The sequence below is a fragment of the Phyllostomus hastatus genome, unplaced genomic scaffold (genome assembly GCF_019186645.2).
Source record: "Phyllostomus hastatus isolate PE091 unplaced genomic scaffold, TTU_PhHast_1.1 phas_contig_86, whole genome shotgun sequence".
NCBI classification, from domain to species: Eukaryota; Metazoa; Chordata; class Mammalia; order Chiroptera; family Phyllostomidae; genus Phyllostomus; species Phyllostomus hastatus.
In genome coordinates this window covers 18200162-18208521 of record NW_025333977.1, presented here as the reverse complement: position 1 = coordinate 18208521, position 8360 = coordinate 18200162, and the positions used below count along the sequence as shown (strand labels likewise).

Below are 8360 nucleotides of genomic sequence, written 5' to 3'. Positions count from 1 at the left end.
CTATTTAACTATTGTTATATGTAACTCCAACTCTACATAGATTTAAAAAGCTACAATGGAATATAGCATTTGATCTTTTTCACCTCTGTTATATGTAAAATGCAGAAATATACACTTTGTAATTCATATTTTATTTAGAGAATACATTGCTCTTGTAAAAAACTAACAAAGGTAGAGTACTTGTGTGACATCAGAGTGCCTAAGCAAGATGAATCTATACTACTAATTAATATTTCCCACACTGCTTCAAATTTTCTTGAATGCCGCTATCTAGAAAACAACCAGCCCAGTGGTAACTAAGTTACACTAAACCTTAAAAGCAGAGTCACTGAAATAGGCTAACTGGCAATAACCATGGTCAAGACCATTTCAGTTATCTTCCCTGAGCTTCAACATACATGGTTGCGAAATCTGAACAGTGTTAAATCTGTGTGGTGTTGTGCGGTATTTCAGCAGTGTCACTTAAAGGCACACACAACATCTAACAGCATGAGCATATAACCATCAGGCTGTCAGGGAACACTTGCCTATGACCCTGAAATGAGACTCACCACCTGTGTCTACATCCTCCCACTATGACACCACAGAAGTAAAGCAGCAGATCAGCCACAAAGAAAGAAACCCTCAAATAAGACAGAAAGACGAATGCACTGAAATTATGCATTAAATAATGGGTACAACCAAGAAATCATGAACTATAGGAGCAGGAGCTAAAGGCAGTTCCCTGAAGCAAAACCTGAGCAGAGAAAACTTGTAAGGTTTTGTGATCAGTTGATGTTGCTAGGCAGCCAGTGGAAATGTGTTTAAGAAAAAAAAATTCTTATAAGAGATTATTGTTTAGGTTCTTGTTTAAAATTAAAATATGTGTATATATGTAGTATATTTTACAGAATAGTGAGTAGATAGATATTGGGAGTATACCAAATGCCCTGCTGAATTTGTCAATGGGTAAAACATCTCTCAAAAATTGCAGGATTTGAGAATGAGACTGACCATAGATAATAGAGACATCAATGCATTGGAACTATGTTGGAGAGAAGAATTTTGGCATTTGCATAAAAAATAACATATATTAAACCAATGAATTATTTTTCCTGCAGACCATCAGAATGACTACATTTTTACAAAAATGCCATCTTTGTAAAAAACATTGCAAAATTGTCAGTGTACCATTTTCAAAAAGTTTTCTCCTTTAGAGAACAGTTGTCATTATATAAACTATATTCTAAACAAACCACAAATTATTATGAGTATACAGTATAAAGTTTATCTAATAAATACCTCTTGTGTAATAATTTTCCCAGCCTGGATAACTTTAAAAGACAAAATAGCTATTGGCTTGGAAACAGGTGACATGAAATGACATCAGACAAATCTAGGTTAAAATGCTGATTTCAAAACTACTAATGATAGGATATATAGCAAGTTTGTGATCCTTTTAAGTCTTACGTAGCTTCATCAACTAAAATTATGATTAATAATATTTAACTCATATATATTAAAAAGACATGCATATAAGAGACATTCACTCACTTAATATAACTAATCTTTTGATTTTCATACCTTTGCCCTCAGAGTAATTGTGTTGTTTCCTAATTTATGTTTTACATTCCTTTATCACTAACACAAATTGAAGGCACAAAGTTTTCAATAACAGCATTTTTTAGAACATGTACATCTTTAAATCTTAACATGATCCTAAGAAAATAGTCTATAAAGAGGAAAAATTCTTAAAAGTTCTGGTAGTATTTAAAAAACCCCACATTTTCTATTCGATTTCAGCTTCTCTTAAAGAAGCATTTCTTTCTATTTTTTCTTCCTTCTTAGATGACTGCCTGCAATCTTAAACCATGAATCCGGTAATACTTTGTAAATGATTCACTATTGCATTCATACCATTAGCCTTGAACAGATGTCAGAAAGTAAAGATTGGCTGCTTCTAGATCTAGCTGCTGCTGCCAAGTCTCGCGAGCTTTGTCAGTAACAGTTGATTGTAATGTCAGTGCAGTCCAATTTACAGGCTGGAGCAGCAGCTGCATACTGCATTTCCCTGAAGTAATACATGATTTCCACTCCTTGCAAACTTTATCATCTTGTTGCAGTTGTCGGGTAAGTTACTCTGAATTTGCATTTCTGTGCAGCAACGCAAGTTACTGCAAAGCTCATTCTTAGAAGAGTGTGATACCTTCACGTGTATTGTTGTGCCCCTTTGGTGCACTGTGGGGGCAGTCATAGCAAAAAGGTCAGATGAAACAAGTGAGCAGACGTATGCATGAATTTTCCTATTATTCAGGGGACACAGACTGAGTCCATTTAACTGCTGAGGAAATAATAAATTTGCTCAACTTTACATAAAGGATCGTAGCACTTGTGGAATCACTATTATGTGTGTTTTTAGCACACTCCCTAAGTGCAAACATTTTATGCTATTTTTCCCTTAAATGAAATGTTTAATGAATTTCTCCTTAAAAGAGTAACAAAAATGGTCTTTCACCAGTTTTACCGTATTTTTCTAAGTTATATGAAAAGAATAATTCTCTTGTCGGGCGTGATAGAGTACTTTTCTTAATCAACATTTTTGCCATCTGAAACTTGAACAGTATCAATAGGCAAAGGAAAATCTGTGTTTCTCATATCTAAAAGGAAAATCTATTTCCTAATTTGATTTACAAACTTTTGGACCATGTGCCTTGTAGTCCTCTTTTAATATATATGTAAATTATATCATAGTATTTTATATTTATTGTGATTTTTATTATAGTCTATAAACAAATATAGACTTTTATCTGTAGTCTGGTCTTGTAAACCTATCTTTATTTTAATGATATCAGTTCTTGTATAATCAGAAAATTAGGTATTGAGTAAAATGTATGAATTATTAAAAGTAAACTAAATGTAAACAAAATTATTTCATTGCTAGTGATTTCTAGTTGTATTTTTTAGTTTTTAGAGTATGCCTCAATTAGGTGATATTAATAGTCTGTGTAATGCTTTCCATAATATAAACTATCTTGTAGTTATAATAGATATATTCGATCTGTACAGTTACTTTTTAAAAGGAATGAGGATGAGCTTTCAGAGAGTGGCTTTATCCTTAAAATGAGAATCTTTAGAATTCTCTGTTAATTTTAAGTAACAAGGCTTTTTGGATGCTCAATAAAATTTCTAATTTGATTTGCAAAGTTTTGCTTTATTTACCTAGATTTGTTGTTATTGTTTGTTTATAATGTCCTGCTCTTTAATCCTAAGAAAATATGTGGGATCAACCCTGCATTTCAGTTTTCAAACACAAGCTAATAATATCTTTTAAGTGGCATCTTATTAACAAATTCAGTTTGAGCTTTGACTTATTCCTCAGTAATGATTAATGAAACATATTTATATTATACGTTGTCTTATTTTAGTGCTTTTCTAGCAAAATGTGCTCATTCTTATAAAAACTGCCCCAAATGTTAGAGAATTATAATTGAATAGTTGTGAACCTAAAAACAAATTCAACTTTCAAAGGAAATCCAAGATATCTAATATTAAATGTTTAAATTATTCACACATTAAAAAGTTTGTGAATGTTTTCCCGATTGAGGACAGATACAGATCTTATGTTTCTCATACCTAATATACTGTCATCTATCTACACACATCCTTTTGTTGCCTAACGGTATCTGAAGGGTCTGTGAAAGACAGCGCTATAGTCTATTTATAAACAGACTTCCTCAGTTCCCCAGTTCATTTCGCTTACAACAAAACAAGCCTTTAAGGTTTAGTATAATAGCATAGCTGTTTTAATTTAACCAAATTCATTTTAGTAGTGCTTGCGTTAAATCATATTATCCATGTAGCACTTCCCCACAATTTTAAGAGCCATTATTTATGTATAAAAATGTATTTTATTATAACCATTTAAAATATAGGAAAATTACTATATATTCAGAGAAAAGTATTATCAATATTTACGTGACCATTCTTTGAGAACTGCTTAAATGCACCATTGTTTAGAAAATTTAGCTGATATCCCATTATGGAAAGCATGGCAAATACATACCTCTGTATATCAATCCTTTACTTATGCCCTTGTCTCAGACTGTATGTAACTACTAATTGGTCAAGGAACTCTCTACTTAAAAACTTGTATTAAAATATGAAATGTAGAAAATTATTTCTGTACCTTCTTTATTTTGTAAGTTATATTTTTAAAAGTTTAGAATGTTTTCCAAAAGTTTACTGGTGACTTTTATATCCTGGAGCATTGTATGAACTTTGAACACGGCAGTGTTCATTGTCTTTCAGGTTTCCCCTCTTCCTACTCTCATCATTCGCTTCCTTTTGCCATCCCAACAATAACTGCAGCCTTTCTTTCAAATATTAAACATTATGGAAGTAAGTTAATTAACCTAAATTCAGATACTTAGTTGTACATTGCATCAAAATTCACTGTATTTTTTATGATCAACATGTGTTCTCTGTGTTTAAAGTGTTTATTTAATGTGATAGTTGTCAATTTGTACCAGAATTTATAATAGAAAAGAATAAAGTTTTGTTGAATATTTTAATTATTAGTATATTTAGAGATATAGACCTTTTCATAGCTACCTTTTATTATTTCTGCTTTCACTATTTGATCATGTGATGGTACATATTAAAAATATAAACACTCTTAAGGATAAAACTGCAGAGCAACAAGTTAGGTTTGAGAATAACAAATTAATAAATGGACAAAATAATGCTTATTTAAATAAAGTAATGCAGCTAAGTAGAAAAATGTTAGGTTACACTAACAGTAAGTGTGTGTACAGGTGCATGTTTGAGTATTATAGTTTATATTTAATAATATGGTATGTAATGCTTTCCAGCAGGTAGCATAAAGGTGCATTAGAATTATATTGCCATTCTTCTAAAAAATACATGCTTAGAATTATTTTTAATATTACTAATTGTGTAGTTTACACAGTGATTACTCATATATATCATTGTTAAAAGAGAAAGATTATTATTCATATAAATCATACTATATATAAGATCCACTTGGCATAAACTATAAATAAAAACATACAAGAAGCAAAGTCAAAGGAAATGGCATTAGAATGATATTAAAACCTTTTAGTTGATACAGCAAACATTTTTTAACATATGCAATAAAATTTTTACATTTATTAATTATATAGAAAAACAAAATATTTTGGTAATAATTAGTAAATTATATAAAAATAATTTGAAAATTATCAGAAACCAAAAATTATTAGGATTTTATTTTTGTTTTTTAAACACAAAAAATAGTTATATAAAACCAATAAAAAAATCCAACAATCCTTACATTAGATGCAGAAGAACACTGATTGAGGTAAATTGAAGAGAGAAATGTGTTCCACCAGTGATGCTGTGGTTAATCTGTTGAAATGCAGTTCAAAGTAAACCAGGTTTGTGTTTTAATTCCTTTTTCTTTCCAAAGCATGTTTTTAAAAAAGGAAAAAAATTGCATCACAGTGCTTTGTTTTACTCCAGATGCCCACCTCCATTTATTTAACAGAAAGGGCTAAGGAATTATTCGAAGGGGGAAAAACAACTGTGTTAGCACTACCTCTAAAACTCCTAAGCTTTTGGAAGTATAAAATTTTATTAGTAAATGTCAAGTCTATTATTATTTATGATATAAATATTCCACTTAATATAGTTATAATACCTAAAATTACAACAGTATAAAAAGTGTTAAAATATTTATGGTTCAATAACACATTTAATTGATCTTGGCACAAACTCAATTGTACCACAATTAAGAACATTAAAAATAACAATCACTTAATTTAAATATATATATATATTATCATCCCTATCTGGTGTGGCTCAGTGGATTGAGTGTCAGCTTTGAATCAAAGGGTCACCAGTTCAATTCTCAGTCAGGGCACATGCCTGGGTTGCAAGCCAGATCCCTGGTGGGGGACACGCTAGAGGCAACCACATATTGATGTTTCTCTACCTCTCCTTCTCCTCCTTCTTGTCTCTAAAGCAAATAAATAAAATCTTTAAAAAATATAAAAATCATATACATATATATATTTATGTATATACATATATTGAGGGAGATTAGACATGGAGTAGATATGTAGATATAGACACAGTCATAGGTATCAACAAAGATAGAGACAGATAGAAGTAGAGATACAGATATATCCATAAGTACTTGACACTGAACAAAATATATTCAATGGGTTATTCAGATGCTTTTGGATAATCAAAAGTACTTGTTGATCATTAGCTGTCTTATGAGCAGTGATGAATTAGGTTGATTTAAAATATGAGTATCTTATATCTAGGATGGTTATAAGGATAGGACCTTATATTCGCCTTCTAAGACAATCTAAAAAATAATGATAATAACTAATTATAACACAAATTATTAATCCTCAGAAGATTAGCTTCTTGGACACATTAGCTGGATTTCTAATTATAGTATCAAAAAGTATTAAAGAGAATAGTTTGTATATTTGTTGTCCTTTATTACCATTATATGGATGAGTTTGCTGTTTGTATTTGACGATGTGAGTCAAGTTTTCTTTCAGTTATATAAAGGTGTAAGTTCTTTAAAATTATTTTTGGATTACATTTTCCTTCCCTCTTTGTCACAGAAAGTTTCTGAATCTGATTTTTATTTATATTATTTTTAATATCTTGAGAGTTCACTCTGAATATTTAATAAAATTTGATCTCCCCAAATGGTCTTTCATGTCTTCAAATAAGTATTATTTAATAAAATGCTGAACAGTTATAATTTTGTTGGTCTCAAAGATTACTTAATCTTTCCCCACTTTTTGTAGTGATTTCTCAACAATAGCCTTTTTCTTAACTGTCAATATACAAATTAATCTGTTTCCATCGTCCCTTCTGTGGTCCTTTATGCCTAAAGGTTTCTTCCTTTATATGATCTCAGTGTATAGTCAGAAGAGATTTTGGACGATCTATTTGTTGCTTGTTAAATAGCAAATAATACAATAAATTGCCTTTTGTTCTTTACAGTATGAAAACTAATTTGTTAATACTGTAAGAACTATGGGAAAAATAGAAAAGGTAGGGTTGTGGATATATACTAGATAATTTTTCTAAAATTGAATAAATTAAAAAATCATGTAGTCTTCTTTATCTGAACTACAATGCTAATGGAGAGAACCAGTGGCTGATAATATATGGGAGAAGATACTGATTTAGAAGGAATTTTACACTCAGGGGTTATTCACTGTGTATATGTATATTAGTTAATTATTAAAGTATGTGCAGCTAGTGAGGTCGAATGTGTTAGGCATGGTCAGAGTTACTTGTGTTTTGATAGTTATGAAAAGGATAAAGTTGAGAAATTCCTAGAAAAAGTGGAAGAAGCAAAAGTTCTTTGAGATCGCATAGAGGAATAAGCCATTAGTCAAAAAGGACCACAGAAAGAAACAGAAAAAGACAAGAATAGACTTAAGATCCTTAAATGTTCTTAACCTACTTCACAGTTGTGTCAAGAGCCAGCCAGCCATGATTAGAACTGGAAATATTTCAGAGACTGCATGAGCTTCTATTTCCTCCTCTAACCATGGTAGAAATTACACCTGTAATAAATACAGTACAACTTAATGCCACTAGTGGTAGTGTTGTGTATGCGAAGAAGTGTACAAACTAGTACATGCTTGAGAGAAACTTCCTATGCAAGGGAGAGATCCAAAAATCCTAGAATTTATTTATAAAAAATTGTGTATTTATTCTTACATTTTTAAACTTGAATCACCTTCAGAGTACTCCCCATTTGAGGCAATACACCTATTAAGACGTTTTTTCCATTGCTCAAAACTGTTTTTGAACTTGATGTCTTTTAATTTTGATGCCTTTTTCTGCTTCTGCAGTTTTTTTTTTTTGTTTGTTTATCCTCTTCCGCTTCAGCAAAAGGTTTCCCTCTGAGGACTTTTCTTCATTCCAGGAAGTGAACAAAAAAAAATATTGCTTGGGGAAGGTGGGGCATGTGGTTCATGCCATTTTTGGTCAAAAACTGCTGAACGCTCAGCATGGTGTGGGCAGAGGTGCTTGTAAATCACCCATTATGTGCAAACACATTCAAAGAGTCTTCAGAAAAATTCACTGAAGCCAAGTGCAGCTTGGCTTCACAATTCCAGCTGGTGCACTGATAGAGACAGTTCCCTAGAACACTCACCTAGCGAGGGAAGCCTGTACTACAATGGGTCTGCCTCCAGAAAATAATTCCAGTTTATTTGGGTCTCCATTGTATGAAATACTAAATCTTCCTTATAGAGGTTTGATAATAAATTTTGCCAAAGGGAAATAGTTTCTGCCTTCTCATTCCACTTGTTTTTGAAGTTGAAAACTAAAATGTCTCC

The 8360-nt window shown here is 31.3% G+C and overlaps 1 protein-coding gene across 6 annotated transcripts in view; it reads left to right on the top strand.

Moving 5' to 3' along the window:
• Positions 1-1970: 1970 nt before the first annotated feature.
• BCHE (butyrylcholinesterase) overlaps positions 1971-8360 on the top strand; it is a 74397-nt gene continuing 68007 nt past the window's right edge. For 5 of the 6 annotated variants that reach the window (XR_006787223.1, XM_045851962.1, XM_045851960.1 and 2 more), the window contains exon 1: positions 1971-2109. The gene's annotated coding sequence lies outside the window, so the exon portion shown is untranslated. Of the gene's footprint in view, positions 2110-5316; positions 5415-8360 lie in introns of all 6 variants that reach the window. The other variant, XM_045851961.1, reaches the window with a different exon arrangement.